Source organism: Struthio camelus, chromosome 19 (assembly GCF_040807025.1).
Source record: "Struthio camelus isolate bStrCam1 chromosome 19, bStrCam1.hap1, whole genome shotgun sequence".
In the NCBI taxonomy this organism is placed as follows: domain Eukaryota; kingdom Metazoa; phylum Chordata; class Aves; order Struthioniformes; family Struthionidae; genus Struthio; species Struthio camelus.
Genome location: NC_090960.1, coordinates 5841188 through 5863639, shown reverse-complemented (window position 1 = coordinate 5863639; position 22452 = coordinate 5841188). Strand labels below are relative to the sequence as shown.

The 22452-nt window shown below is 47.9% G+C and overlaps 1 non-coding gene across 2 annotated transcripts; it reads right to left on the bottom strand.

The window, feature by feature from the left end:
• Nucleotides 1-5765: 5765 nt before the first annotated feature.
• LOC104146736 (uncharacterized) lies at nucleotides 5766-17838 on the bottom strand. 2 transcript variants are annotated; one of them, XR_011135425.1, is made up of 3 exons: nucleotides 17587-17838; nucleotides 14800-14984; nucleotides 5766-11038 (listed from the first exon to the last, which is right to left on the bottom strand). It is a non-coding gene; the product is annotated as an uncharacterized protein (transcript). The 2 variants fall into 2 exon arrangements; XR_011135424.1 differs by lacking the exon at nucleotides 17587-17838 and adding an exon at nucleotides 15108-15194 and having other exon boundaries at nucleotides 8643-11038.
• Between the last annotated feature and the right edge of the window lie 4614 nt (nucleotides 17839-22452).

Here is a 22452-nt window from a genome sequence, read left to right as displayed (position 1 = left end):
CCCCAAACCAAGTGACTTTCGCTGCGACAAAAAACTCTGAAACTCGACTTCCCAGCCTTTGGGTTGGTTTAACGCATTCCAGAGCAGTTCATTGCTTGCAGCAAATGCACCTTCTTTCTTTACGCGCTTTGGTTAAAGCCTGGATCCAGCGGGTCCAGGTGACCCTGCCTGAGGCGTCTCTGCCTGGAAGGTTCCTCAGATTCATCTGCGAGAAATGCCTCTCTGCTCTGACATAGAAGACCGTATAAAATTTCTTTCCTCGGTTCCATAAAACTGGCATGAGGATGAAACTCCTTCTATAACGAAAAAGTAGTCGTCAGCGGATGGACAGCTGTGGGGAAAGTCTTGGTTTTATGGAAGGCTGTGAAAGTTTTATTGTTGTCACCAGCGAGACGGAGGCAGCAGCGAAGGAAGCGCTGCGGTTTCTTTATATCGTATATTCTTGCACGTGTGTCATGCGGGGCAGGTTTCTAAATTTGGAGAATGAAGCTTTTCAACTCATCTGCTTCGGTGAGGAAAGATTCAGGCATAACGTGATGGTTGCACAAGAATAAAATGCTGTTTATTTGAATGGATGTTAGAAAGTAAACAAACAACAAAATAAATAATGTCTGGAAAAAAAAGTTTGATAAAATCTAATAGGAATTAATTTAATCAATTGGGAGCAAAAGTCTAACGAGAAGTGCAGCTAATTAGCCCGCGACGGAAAAATTTTAAACATATCCAGAAACCTGAGCCAGAAGCTTATATTTGGCAAACGCTATGAAAACGTTCCAGCATCGTATGGTAAAACTGAGTTACATAAACACAGCCGGCGCATGAGAAAGTTGCCTATTTATGCTTCGTGTATCAAACCAGACGATGGAAACATGCCAGCGTTCGAAAAGATCCTGTTGAGAAGGAGAGGCTTTTCTTTCCGTTCTCCACCCGCAGCGGTGGCTGCGGAGACGGCGGCGGCCGGAAGGGAGCTCTGGCCTCGGACTCTCCAAGTCTCCACTCAGAAAAACGATCCAGCTTCTTATTTTCTGCCCCTCCGAGCGCCTAGGCTCATTGATCACAGTGGAAGCGGGCGCTTCCTGGATGCGGCCGTTCATTTACTAACAGACTCAAAACCCCTTTTTCCACGAATTAATGTTTTAAAATCCGTTCTTCCTCCGTTAGGAGCCTCGGTTCCTCCTCCGCGGCTCACGGCCCTCCGGGAGCAGCTGCCGGCCCCTCGCCGATCGCTCATCCCATCATCACGTCAGGGCACGCGCAACGCGCGACAGGACTTTAATGTAAAACTTGTTGTCGGGTGGCCCCGAGCACCGAGCACGATAAAATTCACATGTTGGGGAGTGTAATTTCATGCACGAGGGCTTTTCGTCCCGGCTTTGCGGTCCTTAATCCCGTCCGTGCTGAAAGTTGCTTCGATCGCATCGCTCGTGTTCTGCTGAGCTGCCGCGCTGGCCGGAGGGAAAACTTTGCTTCAGAGTTGGGGGGGGGGAAAGAAGTCGAATGAGATGGTTTAATACAATTTACGCTGCTGCTGTCTCTGCTGATGGCGCGCGGGGAGCCGGCCGGTTCCCCGCGGGCAGCAGCGCCGGGAGGGCCGCGCGCCCCGGCACAGCGGGGAATTAACCGCGCGTCCCCAGGCACAGCCGTAGCCCCGGACAACCCTCCCGCTGCTGTGGCTTTTCGGCTGGAGAGAAAGCCGAGCGTGACTTCGCAGGCGTCCTTCACGCGGCTCCTTGCCGGAGCCGTCCCCGCAACGAGCTGACGCCTGCGCGCCGCTAGCCCGACCCAAACCCGCGCAGGCGAGCCGGTGAGCAAGGCGGGCCCCGAATTGCAATGGTTATTTGGAGAGCAAGCAGGGTCTGCTCCCTGCTCCTGCACGTTTCACTGCCTCATCTGCTCCAAACCGTTCCTTGGTCCAGTTTGTCTGGAAGCTGCTTTGCTGCGTGAGCGCGGCGGCGGGCAGCGGAGCGGGGTGGCGAGGCGGCAGCGGGGTGCGCGCCGGCAGGAGCAGCGAGAAGGAGCTTCCCAAGTCGGGTTGTCTTCTCTCCGACCAGCGGGGCAGGTCGAAGAGAGGGAGACGCCGATTCAGGGCTCAGCGGTCTGCGCGGTCTGGGATTTCAGTCCATGAAAGGTTGCGGATTTGTTCGCGTTTCGTCCACCGTCCCGGGTCAGGGCGCGAATCTCAGTCGCGGGCGTTTAGCGTGGATTTAGGCGTACAGCGTTCATACACGCATATAATAGTTCATTTCAGCAAGACGAAAATGTCTCATGTCAGCTTTTGCCTTTTCTGAAAACAATGCAGCTGAAAATTAAACCTCTTAACACAATGAATGCAGTTTCCTGTAGAAATGAATGAACAGCAAGATTGTTACATTTCTGCAAATTGTTTTGAGTTAATCAGATCCTCATTTTCCAGGGGAAAACTATTCACTTGAGGATTTCTGACCAGCTGGAGCCCTAGCACTTGGAAATCTCCTTTCACCCAGGGAAATGAAAGCTGCGAAACGTTAAGACCCGTGAGCGGGGAGAAGCGCTCGCCGGCACACCGCGCAGGCGCCTGCAGCCGCGGCAGCACCGAGCCGCTAAGTCCGGCTTTCTCATCCTTCCCCTCCGCTTGCGATCCTTCATCCCTGCTAGCACTGGGTGTTACACATATATGTAGGGATGTATAAGCAATACGCTGATGTATGCAAATAAGTAGAAAACAGATAAAACTCCAGTAGATGGCGCTCAAAAATATCCAAAATTTGCATCCCTGCGAGGCTCGAACAGGACTTTTGTGCGCTGCAAACAGCCTCTTGCAGCAGCTCGGCAGCAGCTGCCGGCAGCGCGGCGGGGTTCGGGAGGATTGGGTGCTGCCGCTGCGCGCCGAGCCCGTGCCGAGCCGGGAGGGGACGGTGCCGGCGGCGCGGGCATGCCAAGGCCGGCTCCACGGCCAAGGGCGGCGTAGCTCACCCGTGCATTGGGCGCAGGGCGCAGCACACGTCCCGGGTTCCTCCTAATGCCCGTTTCGGTCACGCACCGCCGTCGGCCGCACTTACTGATGGCGATCTGCCTCCGTGTGAGGCTAGCAGAAAATATACACAAAGTTAACGGATGAAGGGGTCGCGGAGTCCTGTAAAACGGTGGCGAGACTTTGCAGAAGACCTGCGACCCTGGGAGCTGCAAAGCACGACCTGCGGGCGAGGGAGTCTCGATCTGCCAGCCACCGTGCAGCCTCTCTTGGTCAGAAACGGGCAGCATGAAAACACAGTTCTGGTGCCAGTTTTAAATTTTGCAGCTCTTGCTGGGAAGGGCTTGGTTCGTTGCAACAGCAGCTCAGCAGTAATCCTTCAGCAGAAGCGCAAATGGTTTTACCGCCACCAGAGGAATGGCCTTTAATAACCATACAGACCAAAGACTGCAGGGAAAGCTGATGCCATTTGATTGAGCCCCTGGTTTGTGGCCCGTAGGAAATGATCCAACGGCCTGTTCCCCCGAGGCGCCGCAGAGCCACCGCCGGCGCCAGCAGCTCGCCCAGCCACCCATCGGGTGCGTTGGTGGCAACTGAAGCTGCGACACCCGTCACGACTGAGCCGTTGACATGTGGGGACTGCAATGGTCTGGCAAGGGCAGAAAAGCTTGTTTCCTAGATGTCACTCTTATTGCACTTAATTGCTCGTCTTGCAAGAATTGAAATGTTAGCAGTAACTGAGCTGTCCTTCCGGTCATTGCACAGAGGAGACATTATTCACTGCAGCAGCTTTGCCTTTGGAAGAGCAGAAAGGGAAAGGGGTGGCAGGAGGGTGTGCTTCTAGCCTGCGTTTTATTAAACTTCAGCCGTACCAGTTCTGTTTCCAGATCAGGAAGCAATTGCTCCAGTCGTTGAACTTTCTTATGAAAACTCTTTATTTATAGGGAAGTAGCTATGAGAGCAGGATGTTTCTTTACAAACTTATTTCAACAAGCCAGCGCAAGGACTCAGAAGCCCGTTTGCTTGCGCGGCAGCAGAGGTCATCCTGGCGGTCGGCAAAGAATGAAGCTTTCTCCGTCCCTATTTAAAAACAAAACCCAAGCAGAAGGGGCCGCACGGAGGCTCACGCGCAACACACGCCATCAGCCCCGGCGGGACTAACCCTCGGTGCACACGCTCCACCAAGGCGCTCTTGAGCTGCACAGCGTGAAGCCGAGCGGGAGCTCAGAGCAGCTCAGCGAAGGAAGCCGGGGCTTTGCCGGAGCCGGTGGGATCGGGAAGCCCTGAACCATCCACTGACAGGAGAGCGCTGGGCACCGGCTCACAAACCAGCTTGGGGCGCAGCCGCGGCCCCACCGCGCCAGCGGTTACGCCGGCTCTTGGCCATCGCTCCTGGGAAGAAGTTTCCTTTGGGGGAGCGCGTTTTTATGGCGCAAGCGCTAGAAGTATAGATGCTCCAGGCTAACGCTCTGAGCGCCTCGGGGAGGAACTGCCCTCCGGGACGCCAAGCAGCCCTTGTTGTGCGCGGTCTGGCGGGGGGCCGCGGGGCTGCCGCGTCCCCCGTGGCCCTCTGCCCCGCGCAGGGCCTGGGCTCGGGGCTGCGGCCGATCCCGCAGAGCGCGCGGGGGGCCGACCGAGCCCGGCTCTTGCTGAGCTGAGCTTCCCTTCCCGCAGACAGCGGCGCGGGACCGGGAGACCGCTACGGGCAAGCGGGCCGAGCCGCTCTTCCCTCGCCGGGGCGCTTCGCTAGCGGAGGGGCGAGCGTCGGCCAGCGGAGCGCCCGCGCGCCGGGAGCCTCGGCTCGCTCGGGCACGGGCGCGCCTGGCGCTTTGCTCTGTGCCGAGCGGCCAGCGCCGAGGCGGAAGAGCAAAGAGCCGCGGGACGGCGGCGGCGGCGGCGGCAGCGGCTGCTCTTCCCCCGCGGCGCGGCCGCCTGGATGTTGTTTCAGCGGCTGTGCATCCCACCCCTGCGTTTCTGTGGGCCCGGGAGCCGCGCTGCTGTGACGCCTTGCGAGCCCGCGGCTTATTCATGTTCAGGAATGGGAGGGTCAGGGCCATCGACACACACCGGCATCCTGCTGCCTATTATTTCCTGCCAGCGCTGGCGTCGCACCAAGCCCTAACATGACAGGTGGATGGAGTTCACAAGGAAATAATGTCATGGGCCAGTTTTCCAGGAAAGCTGTTAACTCTATTCACAAACCCGGGCCCGCGGATTCAAAAGGGAAGGCGGCTGAGCTGGTAAGGGGGCTCTGCTGCTGTGATTTGCTTTTTTTCAACAGCTCGTTCACTGCCATCGCTTGCTGCAGTAGAGCAATCTCTCCCTCTGCAGAGGGTCTCCTCCTCAGGATTAGGCCGTGGCTGAACGCGGTGCAACCTGTGAAAACCGGGGCACTGTCTCTGCAAACCCCAAGTGGCTGTATGATTTCAGCCTGCTTGCAAAAGACGGTAACAAATCAAACATCCCCTTTTTGCTGGGCTGGCTCGTCCCTGAGAAACGGAAAAGGGGAAGAAATAGGAGGTGAGATCCAAGGCTGATGTTAACCTGAGATCTTCATGCAGTTTATAAGAAAGAAACTGAGGATCCAGCCAAGGATGTATGAGGAACAAGACTTTTATGATTTGTAAGAGTCTCTATCACTCAACCAGGCACTGTACGAACTTGTGTGAAGTCCTACAGTCCCCCCGTGGCTTTATGCAGAATGTCCAACATGTGCTACGGAAAGAACGTTTCCTTCTTTCTGTTTCTCCTCTCACTTTTTAAAGTTTAAGACTTTTTGTTTCTTAGTCCAGAAAGAACAGCAGAGTAGGAAGTGAAAGTAGTCAATCCAAGAAAACTGTTTTTTTCAAAAATGACAGATTTTCCACAAATACAAAGCTTTGGATGCATCGGTTAGGACAATGGGACTCCAACTGGCTGCGCACAAGAGGAAGGATTAGGTCCTCTGTCATGTTAATAGTGACATCAACAACCTGAATAAAAGCCAAAAATTCAAGTTGATTCTGCAGTTTAAGACCATTGTTCTCCTATATGTTTTAGCCTGTAAGATTTAGTCTAAGCATAAAAGTTTTAGCAGGACTTGCATCAGTTTTCACATCATACAGAGCAGTTCTTTATTTGTTAATGTACTTTTAGCTACGAAAGCCCTTTGTAATTAACAAAGATTTATACTGATGTAGCTTAAAAGTCCTACAACCTAGAGGCATCGGAGGTATCAGAAATACATCAGCAAAATGATGGCTGTCAATATTTTGTTCATATGTGAAACCTCCGTCTCCAATATTAAAGGGACTCCAGCCCTGGACAAGGAAGAATATGGGATGCTCCAGAGGGCTTGTTTCTGGCCTCTTCAGGATCTTCAGGAGACTCTCAGGGCTTTCTAAATGTTTAGCTCTTCTGCTCTGAGCCCTGGTTCCTGTTCTGTAGCGCTGCAGGAATATTGCACGTTCGAGGCTCTTTGGTAATAGGAGCTCTCCCAAGTGTCCAAAGCAGAGAAACATAGCTCTTTTGACACGAGTCCATGAAACTAACCTTTCTCTCTCCCTCTTTTTTTTAAAACCTGGAAAATTATGGTATTAGAACCACAGTCACGTACGAAACATGACATATTATGTGACTTGGGAATCGTAAATTGGGCGTTTTGACTTGAACAAATATTAAGCATTGTCATACCAAACTGATTATTATTTTAAAATACTGTCCCAGGCCATAACCGGCTTTGTGTACAATAGCAATACAGGGTGTAGTTACAGACACAATTTCCTGTGCTTAGGTTTTGAAATTATTATTTAAGATCCCCGTAACATTTGCCCGGTGCACCAGCGCAATTCCCCTATTAGATAATTTTCTATCCTTGTGAGGGCAATTCTTCTTGCGCAACGCTGCCAGAGCTTTCAGGAAGGGAGAGACAAGCAATTGTGACAATAAAATTTGCATCAGCTCCCACCCAACCTCACCCAGAACCAAAATACCATTTGTCGCATTCAAAGCCTTTTCACACCAGAAGGGAAGGTGTTTCTGAACGGGAAAGTCATTCTGATCTCCACAGGGTTGCATCCTCCAGGCTGACTTTTGCCTTTCGGGTTCAGCCCATGAAAAACACCAAGCGGCAGTTGCCGAGTCCCAAAGAGCTTTGTATCAAAGACTCTGGGGACTGCGTGAAACTCCAAATCCAATCCGGATTAGATTAGGGGGTTCAAAAGCTGAAGCAGAACTTTTGTGTTTGTAGCTGACCAGCTTGGCGGAGGGGGCTGGCTTTCCATTTGCTCTTGTAAAAACATTTCAGACCTCATTGAGTGCAATGTCAGCATTTTGTGGTAAAATGAAGGTGCTAAGCCCGAGTGCAGCCACGAGTAGGCTGTACTCGGGCTTAGCACCCTTCCCAGAACAATTATTTTTAAGGGCTAAAAAAATATATATTGCTCCTGTGTTGCAACCTGGATGAGAGGTGCAGGGAGAGAGAGGATAATAATGAAGTATGTCTGCAACATGTAGATGTACAGAAAGAAAAAAATATAGACCAGGAGACTCATGTTGGGGGTCATCATTGGCCATTCAGAAAGGATGCCAACAATTACTTCAGATTGTCCTCAAATCAAAGCACATAAGTCATGATAGAGAAGCCCGGTCAGGTTTCTAGGGCCACATAGCAGCGTGGTGATGAAACGCTCCTGAACGGTGTACGAGATCTCTGCTTAACCCGCTCACAAGCTCTGCCTCGCTCCTGCAGACGCCCCAACCAGGGGCTGGGATTCTTCCCTGTAAAGTTCTCCTTTGGCTTCTCTGAATGGAGGACAAGTAAGGGTGAATTCTTGCATGGACTTTCACTCACTGCTCGATATGAAGATGCTTGTGCGTGGTGGACCTTGCCTCCCGAGCTCGGCAGCTTGTGCTGTAGTAGAGCCGCATTATCCAGAGGCATCTCAGCCTGTCAGTTAGCAGGTACTACAGGACACCATGGTGGTGGCTGAAGCTTTGCTATGCTGGGGGATCACTCCTGACACCTGTGTAATGCGGTCTGGCACTGCTTACCGGCTCCTTAACGCCTCAGTGCCCCGCAGTTCGCAAGGCAGAGGCTGTTTCCTTGCATACACGGGTCAAACGCAAAGGAGCGGAGATGAGGGAAAGGAAATCTCCTCTAGCAGTTGCAGAGCAAGCCGTCCCCATTCGCCCCCATTTACCCCCCCTGCAAACCTGCTGCCCAAACTCGTTGCCTACATTTCTCCGAGTTTGGCTTTTCTTTTGGACTTGGGCCAGAGCCTCACCGCGCACCTCTGCTTTCCCTCCACGCGCGGCACACCGCCTGCAAGCTCGCCTCTGTCGCCAGAGGCAAAGAGCGAGCCCGCGGACGGGGCAGCCTTCGGCGGAGGGCGAGAGGCCTGCTTCTGCCCTCGGCCCTGTCCGCGAACCGCGGGGCTGAGCTGCTACACGCGTGCGAGGGGAGTCACCGCGTCTCTGCGCGGGCCCCGCAACGCTCTTCTCGGCCGCCCGCGAAATTCCACTGGGGAGAAAGAAGTTGGGGAGAGGTGTTCCCAGGGGAAAGCAAATAAACAGCCGTATTTAGCTGATCCAGCTTTGCTGATGTCAATCACTTTCCTCATTTTAAACAGGAAAGACACCACTTTAGCCCACCTGTTGCATTATTTATCATGCTATGCATTTCCCATGAATTGTCACTCATGCAAAAACCTGTACATCGTAAGGGGATACCCTAATATTTTTAATGACCTTAAGCAAAGTGATTGACACTAGACACCGGTGTCAGATGTTCTGGTGACGCAACATGTTCTCCTAGCAGCAGGGAAGCTTCCTGCCGTGATTAAGTTAGAGCTATGGAAGTGCTAAAATGTGTTGTCAGCTTTCCTCTGATGCAAGTGATTTTATTATAGCGTCTGGTAACCATGGAGTGTGGCAACGCAAATAGTGACTCCAAACATCCCCTCCCCTACATATAGCCAGCTCTATTTAAAACACGCAGCGCACTTTGCAAATCCAGGGATAAGTTCTGGATGTAACAAGCTTAAGCCACGCAGGGCAGAGGAAAAGGCGGCACCTAAGCCAAGATGCCTGGGCGATTTCAGCAGGGGAAGGGTCCGGCTCGGGGATGACCTGGCGAAGGCAAGCCCCCCTGTTTGGCAGGCGTGCTCCGTGGCTGCCGCGCCACGGCCGGCCCGCTGCCGGAGGGGAGGGCACAGAGGAGGCTGCAGCAAAAATTCACATTAGCCCTTTTGAGCCCGGGGGGAGAAAAAAGAAAAAGAGGACTCCAAGCATCCCCTTTGCCTTTGAATGCTCTCACAAACACTCACGGAGGTGGAGGCCTGTAGCTGAGCTCAGCGCCACTTGCCCTCCATCATAGAAATGATGAAATACTGTTTGGCTTTGCTCCAGTTTGGGGCCAGTCCCTCAATTATTCATGACCTGAGAAAAGTTGGAAGACCTCTGGAACACAAGATTTGCAGAATCAAATATCTCGGACACACACGGGGGCACCTGAGACCTGCATTTTCACACAGATTCATAACCCCGACACTCATCCAGCAAATACTTATACATGAATGACTTTGCTTCCACGAGTAATTATTAATAAACTCAGTAAAACGGACTATGCCAATAAGTGTCTGAGGAACTGACCCCTAGGATTTTTAAATAATTCAGTTGTTAATGAAGCTGCAAGAGGAATGGGCTGTCAAATCAAAATCCATGGTCTATAGAGATTTTTGGAACAGATCAGTGGTATGTATGTTCGCAGTTACTGTCACAGCTGTTGTTCTACAAAAAAAAAAAAAAGTAGTAGTAGTCAAAGTTGAAGACATAAGTTATCCTGATAGCAATAAAAAAAATTTTATAAAGCTCTAGTAGCATTGAATATTATTTTAATGAAATTTAATTCTTAATTTTATAGTAAAATAATGAAAAGTGCTAAACCTGACCACTTTAATTTACAAAAGTCTCACATCGAAGCTATACTCATACCTCGTTATTTAGGTTAGACAATATAATTACACATTTCTACCTATTTCTATTCAATGGGAAAACAAAATTAATATTAGTTTGTTTTTAAAAAAAGTGGGGGGGAAAGTACCACAGATATCACTGGGGAGAAAAGGTTACCTAGAAATCTAAGAATCAGCTTATCGAGCAGTCTGCAGTTTGCTTGGTTGTTACTGCTTTTTTTCTGAGCAACAACGTTATTGTCACTGGCAATCTGGCCATAACCTTGTCGTCACTTCAAACGCCATGATTTCTCCCTTGGTCAAATGTCACAGTATTTAAGGAGATCTCTGGCATTTTAAGTCAGTTAAAATTATTTTCTTAGTTTTCACAAGTTCTCTTTCCAACATGATCAGCATGTTGCAGAATGCTCTGGATTGCAGTTATGACAACACTGTTTTCCGTGAAGGAAAATGATTTTCCCTCTGTCTTGGAAAGAATTACCACAAAGCCTGCAGTAAGAAAAATATTAAGAGCATTTGTGGAGTTTTTAGAGTCTTTCTTAAACTGTTCCATTTTCATTTCAATTCATTTCCAACGTTAAATTAAATCCTGCAATCTGACCTCTTGATAAATAGTCAGGTTGATTTACAAGGGCTCCGTCTTCTGTCCAGCCCTCTCCCGGTGATCTTTACCCAAACAAGGTTCGCTGATGTGCCACAAGTGCTGTCTGACTCTCCCGCCTCTTCGCTTTCTTATTTTGTTGCCTAATTTTCCAGCACACCGCGCTAGAAGCCAGCAAAAGGAGTCCCGATGACAAGAGGACCAATCCAAACACCGAGATGATCGATCCGTGGGAATTGAAGCTGTACGCCACGGCAGTAACCACAACACCAGCTATGAGGATAACCACGCCAAAGGGGACGGTGCAGCGGTAGCAGGAGAGCTCCGCTCCCCCCGTCGCTGCCGTCAGCTGGCATTCGCTGACCAGGGGGATGGTGGTTATCACACAGTCATTGTTATTGCTCTTCTCTGCGGTTACAGGATCAGGATGCTTTGGCGCTCCCAGGATCTCTTTAATAGGCTCGTTTGTCATCCTGGTTTTCTTGACTCAGTCAGTTCTGAGACTAGAGCAGGCTCTGCTGACCACACGTTGCGCTGTGGGAAGAAGAGCATGTGTTCAGCTAAGAAGCATTACTGGTACTTGACAAACTGGGACGCGCAAGTATCCCACTCGGGATCACAAACACAGGCTCTGACCCTGCGAGGATTTTGTGTGTGAGCTTAACATAGTGGATTTGAATCAATTTTTATGGTAGTCTTAAGCATGTGCACAAGTGCTAGAAAGAACAGACTCACAAACCAAGCTAGACAACAACCTTAAGGTACTGGGGGCCAAACCAGGCTTTAAGTTACATCCTAAAGTCGGTACTTTCGGATGCAATTTAGATTTCAATGGAACTGCATCTTCTTATGAGGAGGCAAAGTTCACAGGCTGTTTTGGCTGTAAATTCTACTCTGGCTCGCACACACTTTTTCTTATACTGTTTCTTTATATATACTCCTATACACATATTACACAGTTTTGCTCCAATGCATATCGCAGCAATGTGCATATCACATAGCTTTTTTTTTCCCCTACATCTTTTTTTTTTTTTTTTTTTTAACCCCAAATCCATAATAAATGACAAATCAGTTCTGGATCAGAGGTCACCAGAGAATAAGCCTGGACATTATAGCCTGCATAACTGTACACAGCATGCATACTTCAAAGGATTGCATGCATACTGGCTGCCAGAATCAATTTTGATTATGGCTTGACAGCAGGCCTACATAAGCAAAAATGGGTTTAACTGTGTCCCTGCACCGTAGGATGTACTCACCAGCTTTCATGAGCCTGATGGAATAAATGTGCGCAGAACTGGGACTTAACTAACTGGAGATGTGAATCTCTTGCAGTCAGTTGTGCCCCTCACTACCAAACTATTTAAGCATCCTGATCACAGAGTTTAAAGCTGTCTGTGGAATAATAACAGACATTGTTTAAAATTACAGTAAAATGATATACTTTCTTATTGATTCATTTATGTTAGCAAAGACAGCTGAAACCTCTCCTGCGAGTACAGATATTTCTGTCTGTTAAGTCTGTTTGTGTTCAGGGACTTGTCACTATTGACCGCACCTGGGTTTTCCAAAGAGCTGAAGGAAGTCGCACTTCGGAGAACTCAGTACTACGGGATCGCAGACTCCAGCCGCAGTCCCAGACACGGAGCACCACGGGCAGGAACCGCTGCCTTCATTTTTCTCCATACGGGATATAACACAGCACAGCTTAGATTCCTGGGCTGGGGACAAGTTCCCAGACCATCGTCCGGGAAAGGACAAACTGCTGCTGGGGCTCTAAACCAGCCCAGTTCTCCCTCGCGACACACTGGCTCCAGGCTCTGCTGCTCATCTGTTATGTCAAACTCGCCACCCACAGAGGCAGCATAGCTGTTCTGTTGTCGCTGAACAATGAACCCTTTCTCAGGGCAAGTGTTACTTAGCAAAAAAATTCAAACAGGCATGACTAGGTATGGATGTGCAGGGAACGGGGAAGACGACAATTCCCTGAACGAGGGAAATGCCAGCTGAATGCTGATGAACCTGCTGTTACAGCAACATCAGTGCAAGGCTGTTGGCTTGCCATTTAATCAGCTTGATGGAAAAGCTGTATGGGTCCTTACAAGCCCATGAAACCACACCACGTCGCTATGGGGAGGGAGATTTACAGTCATAGTCACCCTTCTTTGTTACATGAGGTTTCTTCCCCCCTGTCTCCATACCATATACACACTATCAATCCTTCGGGCGGCATGCATAGCTCCATGGCCTCTGCATTATGAGGAAAAATAGCTTTTGCTTCCATTTAACCCCATGCAGAACTGAAGTCCACCTGATTGGCACAAGACCAGCCCATTGCTCTCAACTGTCCCAGGCTGCCACGCCAGACCTCTGCCGTCCCACTAGGACCCCGCCGGTGTCGGGGCCACCCTGCAGTGCCCTCGACAAAGCTGAGCTGCCACGGCTGCATGGCCTCAGACCAGGACACGGGACCAGTGCATATGCCGGCTGGGACTCTGGGGAGCCAGCAGGCTTTCCTGCCAGGAACAGCTCACAGGACCTCCTCCATCACTTCAGCATGGGCTGTGCAGCTTTTGCTCTCGCGAACAGTGTGGTATGCAGCTCAGAGAACAAGGAAGGCTCTTGGCAATGCAGTAGTGCTTTTATCACTTTTATCACCTTCACATCTGTGACTAGGAAGTTAATTGCCAGATACTTGTATTCTCCTTTTCCTTTCCCACCACTCCCACCCTTGTTGCTAAGATATATTCCTCCATTGTGGAGAGCCCTTGGGCTCGTATCTCAGTACCTCATATAACTGACAGCGTGTGTTCTGCGAGAAAGAGGATTTCACTATTTTTAACACACACAACCAGGCTGTGCCCTGTGCCTAGTCAATAGAGTTTGTATCTGTATTTCCTTGAACCCTAATGAGAGAAGGAAAACTGAGATCAAGTTTAACAATGCCTTTGTTCTCCTGTTCTAAGGAAAAATATTCAGCTCAATGTTTTACATAGTTGTATACAGTTATCTTCAGGGCTCAGTCCTGCAGGGTGCTCAGCACCTACTGGAAAGCGTAGCCTCCCCTTCCCCTGCCCCCCAAAATGACAGCAATCAACACTGAAGGTGCTTGGTACCTCCAAAGGGCAGGCAGAGGGTCTGATCAGTGCCCAGAAGACAAAACGAATATCTGTGCTGGCATCTTGGTACTCTTGCTTTGTCCTTAGCCGTGACACATCACCCTCCGTATCAGCCAAGAGAAACCAGGAAAGTCATGGGATTGCTCTGTAAGACTATCCATACTCTCTCCAGTATAAGGATCATACTGGTGCCATTATGTTGCTGCATTACTGATTTGTAAAACGTTATAGGAGTTCTGTGCAAGGGGAGAAGGTGGCCCCAAAATGCCACCTTTTGGTTGTACCATTACTTGAATTCAGTCTGTTCAATGTTTTCGTACTAATTTGAGTAAAAACAACACTCTGCTTATAAAAGGTGCCTTAGTTCCAAATATATTGTAATAACTACTCAAAACTCTGAATACTTTCTTTACCAATCAAAAAAACAGGAAAATCTCCCATTAACTTGAAAAGGCTTTGGATTGGGCTCATAAGAAACACAATGACTTTTGAAGACTTTTAACATTCAGTCAAAGTATATTCACTCCTATCTCCAGGGCCCTTGTCCCTCTGATTCAGATACATCCCTGATACAAATTATATCTCTTAGATATCTTATACAGAGATTTATGAAGCAAGAAGAGATATTTACACAGTCAAAACTCACATTGGGGATTAAAAAATCTCCCAAACTACTAAAATTAAATCAATAGCAAAATACGCGTTGACTTCTGAGGAGCAGAATACTTGCCTATAATAGGATGCAAGTAGACAGGCATTCATATAAAACAAATAAACAAAGCTCCATTGAAATACTGTAACTTAAATAAACAACAGACCCTATTCAAACTGTGAGTAAAGGTATTCACCCCCAGAAAACAGGGCACTAGATCCTCACTGCCAGCAAAGACACTTCTGACTTATGCGAACAGGTGACGTGGTTCAAGTTTCAGAGTAAGAAATTTAGGCAAAGATACCCAGCAATACCAGCATCCTCTCACTGTTGTATTAGAAGTACTCGCTCAAGGAGCTACTTTGCCACAGAAGCACGTTCTTCTTCCAAGTCAATCTGCAGCTAACGCTGGATGAGGGGGAGAAGAAAGTTTTACCCTGTAGCATACAATACCTACAAGTAAGTGTAAGTTGAGATTTACTGAAAAGACCCAAAAATCAACATCTGTCAGCATGCACACCTACCAGGTCCAAATACAATCCATCGCAACAAATCACTCGGCGCAGTAAGCAGAGAAAGCCTGTTCAAGACGTGTTGTCTGTCAATTCAAGGCAGAGTCAGGCAGCAGAGAGAGCCGTCCCAGGCTTTGAAGTATGAGATGTTGCTGGGTGATGAATCGAAGGTAACAGGGCTGTAGCGTGAAGTTTTCCTACAAAGAAAAGCAGTTGGGTATTAATCAGCTTCTTAAGAGCAAAACTCCTGCATAGAAGAGTTTCTGCCATATGCTGCCGCCCGCTCCCAACCTAACCAAACAAAGCAGGAGATGTTCCACCTCTCACTCTCCTGCTTGGCTTCTGCCTCTTTTCTTGGCAGCAGCCACCCATTTCTGGCCTTATGTAAGTTTTTCCTTTGATGATGTGACGTCTGGATGATGAGTGTCACAACCCAGGCAAGTCCCCCCTGAAAGAGGTAGGCAGGATAAGGGAGTGCACAGGAATTTCTGCAGCTAAAAGTTCATTTAGCTCTCTTTCTATTGCTCACTTCACCTATGTGAATCAAAGAACTAAACTGCAATTCAGAACACTTAAACCGGAGGCAGAGAAGAGACAAAATCTCTTTAAGCAAATCACTCCATCTCTGTGCACTTCATTTTTCCCAGCTATAAACTGGCAGTGACAACATGCTTCCCATTATAAACTCATTTAAAATCTATTCTGTTATTAAAAAGAGCTAGGTAATATAATCCCCAAAATCCCCTCTTAAATCAAATCAAATCAAAATAAAATAAAATGAAATTTCAATGCAAACTAAATGGATCCAAGAGCTCAGAGTAATAAACATGATTCCGTTATACTTAATATTCATCAATCTTTTTGTTTCCTGATTTTTTATAACAAGATTTGTAACTCGGATAGGGACTAGGCAGAATCTGCAGCAGTGCAGTGCAATGCCTCCTCTGAAAGCAGAGTGATGGAAATGGTTATCAGCTGCAGAAACAGCTGTGAAATCACCAAGCAGCTGGGTAAAACTTATGAAGCAGCAGAGATTTATGTTGCTAATCTTATTCAACATTCCCTTTCTGCATATGCGTGATTATGGCGGATCATTTTAACACTGAAGTGGGAGCTCCTAAATGGAGATGAGAATAAATTCATGTAATAATAAACTTTAAGGGTTTTTTTCACTTTTTAAAGTTATTTGGACTGTGCTAATATTTCACAGGCACAAACAGCTTCTGTTCTTCTCCAGACACTCCTAGAAATGAGCCTGTGACATATTTAAAGTATATTTAGCTGATCATTGAACTTGGCTAATAAGAAGGAAGTCTCCTTGCTTATCTCCTTGACTATATTCCTATGCACACTACCTAGCAAAAAGCTTGACTTCTTGAAAACTTTGGAGGAAAATGCAGAAAAAAAAATATCTTTAGATGAGTAATCTAGATTCCATAAAAACAAAAGCAGACCTCTGAAACTGTCTTACAGTCCATTTCCACTCATAGCACAAGAATGGTTACATTTGTTTGAAAGTCTCTTCCTGATGCAATTGTGCCCCTGAACCACTGACTTAGCATCATTCTTTGAAAAAGATGAATTGCTCTGTCAATATTTTATTTCTGTTTGCCCTCAAATATATACAATTTAAGTAATTTTTTTAAAGTAATGTCTTTATCAACAAACCTGACTGACAAGGCAGCTTCTTATAGACAGGATTTCTTCCCCCTCCTTTTCCCCCCTCTCCACAAAGCTGAAAAGCAGAAACACATGAAATCTATAAATTAAGCTTCCAGTATACTAACCCCAAGTCAGTTCGATGTAGCACAGTCTCAGGAGCCTGCCCACATACTGAATAACTGTGCGAGCACAAAGAGCTGGTATTTCCCAGCCGCTACAATCCTTGCACCTTTTTTGCATTTTATTCAGAACCAGTAGGAGACAATTAGGCTTTCTGCCTTCAGGTTCTGGACCTGCATCTTGTGAAACCCATCAGATACCCTTTTTGGCTTATGTAAAAGGCTAATAAATCATAACGCTCATGTTTCACATTTGGTTCTGCATTAAAATGATTGTGGAAAAGAGGAACAAGGAGTTATCCTATACTGAGAGGAGAGTCACAGTTTGTTTCGAGTTTAACACACTAAAGCAATCCTAAACACAACTCTGCAGCCCTTCAGGCGAACGCTCCTGGAACTGCAGAACCAGAATTTATGCACATAAGACTGCAGGATCAGACCCTTAGCTAAAGAGGCAGCAGAAGAGCGCTTTACACCCATGCCAAGTGTCTCAGCCTCAGGATGCACGCACGGGTAAGTTTGCACCACCAAGTTCTTAAGCAAAATAATTAAGATTCAAGCTCTCAAACCTTTTCCATTTTTCAGCCACAGTGGAGGGAACCAACCAACCAAACCACCCCCCCTCCCCCGAAAACAACCCCAGATTTGCAAACTGCAAAACTTTCAGGCGCGTCCGTGCAACGCCACGCGCGCCTAGAGCACAACCGAGCGTGTCGCACCTAGCCCCAAGCGCGCGTTTAAGGGCGAAGGGCCGCGCGCAGGCGGGGGAAGCCGCAGGGGCACTTGGCGCCCGCCGGTGAGGGACAGGGCGCTCCGCCGGGGCACAGCGCCGGGCGCGGAGCTTCCGCGCGGGCTGCGCGCTGGAGCCGGGGCGGGGGGAGCCGGCTGCACCGGGCGGGGAGCGGGCCGGTGCCGGGGGAGCGCTCTGCACCGCCGGAGGCAGCGCGGCTGCAGCTCGCCCCGGGAGCCGTGCCGAGCCGAGCCGAGCCCACCCCTGCCGTGCCGTGCCGTGCCTTACCTCCCCGCTGCCAGGCGGGACTGCGGCGGACACGGGTCCGCAGCAGCACAAGAAGGGGATGCGGCCGGCCGCGCAAGGGACTGTGCGCAAAGTTCTCGGTGCGAGCGAAACAATTAAGGGACCGGAGCAAAGTCAGCGGCGGGGGCGGGCCGGCGGCGGCGGCAGCAGAGGCAAAAGCAGCCCCAGCGGGGCTGGCCCGGCTCGGCTCGGCCCGGCCCCGCTTTGTCCGCCCGGCAGCGCCGCCCTGGCCGTGCCGCCGGCTGCGCGCTGCCCGCGCCGTCGAGGCATCGCGGCCGCGCTGGGAGCCAGGCTGCGCGGCACCGCCAAAGCGCCGTCCGCGCTGCCGTCCGCAGCGGCTCCTACCCCGCGCCTAACTGCTCGGGAGTTAAATGAGGAACGCGGTTTCGGAGGCGAGCCCTTATAGAGTGAAGTTTTTGTCGTGTCGGTTAGAATTATTTAAAAGGAATCTTCCACGCTTTACTCACCCGTTTAAGCAGAGCATCCAGTACTGCAGGGGTCTGGAGGGGCTGAGTGTGGGTATGTGTTTCTTTCTTTTTTTATTTTTAAGTGTGATTTCCTTTCCTCTTTTCAGACAAAAAGCGGAGAGATTTTGCCTTTAAGGCTGGGGGAAGGCCACGTTTGAATTCTGTGGTTAAGTTTACCCAAAGTTTATATTTAAAAGGCACTATTTTATCAATGATTGATAAAAGAGCAGTGCACCAGATGTGTTTAATCAGCCACTCTGTCTCTGAAAGCATGCATGTACTTTTGACTCCTTTTCCAGGGTGAAGTCCTGGCCCCATAGAAATTAATAGCAAAACTTCCACCAACTTTGCTGGGGCCAGGATTTCACCCTCTGTGTATTACTAAGATCTTCCCAGTGATGGAGATCCTGCCAAAGGTTCATGTCCTCCAGCCAAACCAGCTGGGGGGTTCCGGAAGAGCTCCACAGCTTTATACAAGAAACTGGCATTTTTTCCCCTATTTGCTAGCATTCCCTCCAAACACATAAGCATTTCAGCAAAAATGGCATGCAAACTGGACCTGAAGGGGAACTGGCATCTCTTGGGCCATTAAGTCTAATCTTTCCATATAGAGGCATCCATGCCACCTAATATCTTTAAACTTAACCGGTTCCGTCTCAAACCACCCAGGTTTCCTTCTTCTCCCATTGGAAGCTTCTGAGCTTTCTCCTTCTGAAGTTCTAAGAAACTTTATCTTGTTTCTAACTAAATGTATTCATAGATGATTACACATCGATGAGCAAGTGTTTGGCTTAAATAGATCTTTCCCTTGGGAATTAACTCTCTAATGCCTTATGAGGAAGAAATCAGATTCTGTCTCAGTCTTTGTTTGGACCGTCAGTTTTCCATATGTGGCCTTATCAGTATCTGGCATAGACATATAAATATTTTCCTGTTTCTACCAAAAATACTAGCAATTCGTAATTATTCTGTGATTGGTTAGTCTATCTGGATCTTTCTCCTTTATCAGTTCCATCTTTTCACCTTATATCAGAAATTCTTGTTAGCCCTTATTTGTATGACCTAAATTTCATCCCTTTCCTATTACAGTCAATTCCCATCTAGTCCTTCCAGTGTAATATTTGGTCCTCCTGTGTTGACAGAAGGACATCCCTCCCGTGCTTACACCATGAGTGTTTTCATTAGTACATTCCTACTTTTCCATGCCAAGTTTATTGCTGGAAGTATTACATAAAATAACTCACAGGACTGATTTTTGAGGAACTAATCTGAAATACACATAAACAGGCCTTGAAGCTGGGCTTAGAATTCAAGTGTCTGTGCACAAATAAATACCCTAACCCTAGGCTAGGAAGTCACACTCCCGCTCTCTCCTAGCCCCGATGCTATCGTTATTACTTTCTGAAAAGCTGAAGGAGAAAGTGATGAGAATGATGCCTCCCTCTACTACTGAGAGATTAGTGCGCTCTCCCAAAAAGCAAAGCGTGGGATTTTGCTCTCAGGCACATAAGGGTCTCAAATTGGGCACCTCCCCTCCGGCCTTTTTTAAAAGGGATGACTACTTCTGCCTTTTACGGTCCTGCTGTGTTCTGAGCATGACTCTCCAAGGATATAGGGAAAGAAGTACCAAATAACGCAGCACATTTGGCACCTGTAAAATTCAGTGCAAACAGCTGAGGCAACTCCAGGACTGAGCAACAGCTGCATGAGGGGTTACAGGTTCATGATTTTGGACTGCCACGCTTAAATGCTACATAGTTCCCTTTTAGGACCTGCCCTAAATGACAAAATCTCCTCCCTGTGGCCTTAACACAGCTGTTTTGGAGGAGGTGCAGCCCCTGCTGCTGGGACAATAAGCAAGGCAGCGTGTGTGAGAGTTTGGAGCTCTTGCAGCCTATTGAGAGAGCAGTTTTACTCCAAAATTGAGCAATGCTGTTGCTCTGCCTACTAAGACACACTTGCAATACTTCATGGCTTCCTTTGAGTTTCTAACAGTCTCCTGGGCCTTAACAGCACAGCAAATAGTGACTCATTAATCTGGCAAAATCCAACCATTGTGGAGTCCCTATTCAATTAGTTCTTCTTGTCTTTTCCCTAACCCTCCATCGACTTTTTCTTTATTTCATCCCTAGCCCACACACAGACACCATACGCCAGTTGATTGCATTTGCTGGAACTTTTAGAAAGCAATCTTTCAGCATGTTTAATATGAAGTAAATTGTTCTTATCGTGACATGAAGTTATGTGTTTTGTGATGGGGAAAGGAGTGGTTAACAAAGCCAGTTTAACCAGAGAACCAAACCTTCACTTCACATGAAATGCTGCAGCTCCCCTCGCATTAAAACTGTTTACAGCACATGGGAGTTCAGCCACGTTGGTTCGTAGCTATGCAAACCACTCACTCTGTGTGTAATCAAGCTTGTGAAATAGATATGCTCATAATGATAGAGAGACACCTCTTTGGTGAATAGGAATATGAGAGGTTTTCTTTAACTCTATTAGAGCACTTTGGTCAACAACGGGTATCCTACTGTGCATTAGAGCTTTGTTACTGCCCTATTTGACTTACACTTAACTTTCCTGCAGTGCTGAAGAAGACAGGACATCTGGAATGGAAAACAATTATCCTTATCTCCTACTGCTTTCGTAATTACATGAAGTTCACATTTGAAGAGCTGCATTCCTTATGCAGACACGTGCCTTTAATAAACTGAGGGATGCACTCACACCTCCAGAAGCCAAATCCTGACTCTGGCAGAAGTAGGTTACAGAATCTCTGAATCTTTACCTGATGTGACAACTTTCTGGCTAGCTAGGAGGAAGCCTAAAAACAAACACAAGACGATGTAATTTCACCATCACTTATTGAGAGATAATGTATTAAGAGATACTGCAGCAGGATCCAGCAGATTCAGTTGACATTTAAGCCAGGCTAGATATGACCTGTTCCCATGGTTCCATAAAGGCTTTTCTTATTCTTCCACCTACGTGGATTACCCCAAAGAATTTAGAATTTACAGGGCACAAGGCCATGAAGGCAAATGCAGCCCCACAGCTGAAAAGTTGCCCAAGGTCACCCAGCAGATTACACTAAGAGACCTTAGTCATTAGTTTTTTTATCTTGCTCCCTGCTCTGCCAGTGGAAATGGCATGAAGAGCACACACTGTTCCCTCTCCAGATGGTCAATCTAATGAATATGGAGCATTTCAGATGGTTAAAATTGACTCTCCAGGGGCAGAAAGAACATTAGGAGCTCTCAGCTAGCCTACACAGCCTTTGCTTGAATTACTTTGTTTATAAAATGTTTCTCTGTAGACTCTAAACAGCTTGGGAAAATTAGTGAGAAGGGAAAAGAAGGGGTATGGGGAAATCTCTGCTTGCCATCTACTGTATCTTACGGCAGTTCTTTAAGAGCTTTCTGCCAGCAAATTTTTTAAGTCCTCCACCCCAGTTCAATATGAATAAATACATGCACACCAGTACATGCAACAGGGCTGCCTCAAAATCACACAGGCGAGCGTTCTCTTTCAATACATCAAACAGTTCATACTCTTGGGGCCCACTTCTTTCTTCAGACACAAAATGTAACGCGCACATACCTCACAGTTTGGCAGCGTGCTTCTTCCATTAAGCTCCATGTAAACTATCTGAAGCCCTTTGTGCTCAGGATGGAAGGCAAGCCCAGAAGAGGATGAAGTATAACCATCTTGCTGACAGAGGGAAACATAGCCTATGATTTAGCCTCTACAGGGACTCTTCATCTTTAAAAGTGCTGCATAAATGTTAAGTGATAGAACAGAATCTGGCTTAGCAAAAAGTGCTTAAGCAAAGTTTAAAGACAAACACATGCTTAGATGCTTTGCTCAGTGGGGTTGCCTTTAAGCAAGTCTGGACGTTGTTCAGAGAAAACTGCAGCAGCCCTTCGCTTGGTCTCCTCCCAGCTCAAGGTGCCTACTGCTATGAGCCTGTAGTTGCACTGCCTAGGCAGCAGAAGCAGCAATAGCTGTTACCTGTCATGGAAATATGCCTTCTTTGATAGCCCTTTTTGACCCTCTACGGTTAAACTCATGGCTATAGTTTAATGTGAAGGTTTAGACTTGAGGCAGAAATTACTGGGTGAAGTTGCCTTAAACTCTTATCACTTTTTGAATTCTCATAGTCAATTCACTAGCTCAGGATTTTAATGAATAAGAAATCAAAAGGATCTGTTGCCTATGGGAAGAGTTAGCTGTGCACAAGGGTTTGCAGGAACCAGTTGAGGCTGCATATTCCCTAGAGCAAGGATCTGATTTGCCCATGAAATCATACAGCCCAGGGTGGGGCGGAGGGAATTCTGTTCTTTACACAACTCACAGAATGAATAATAAAACTGCAGATCAT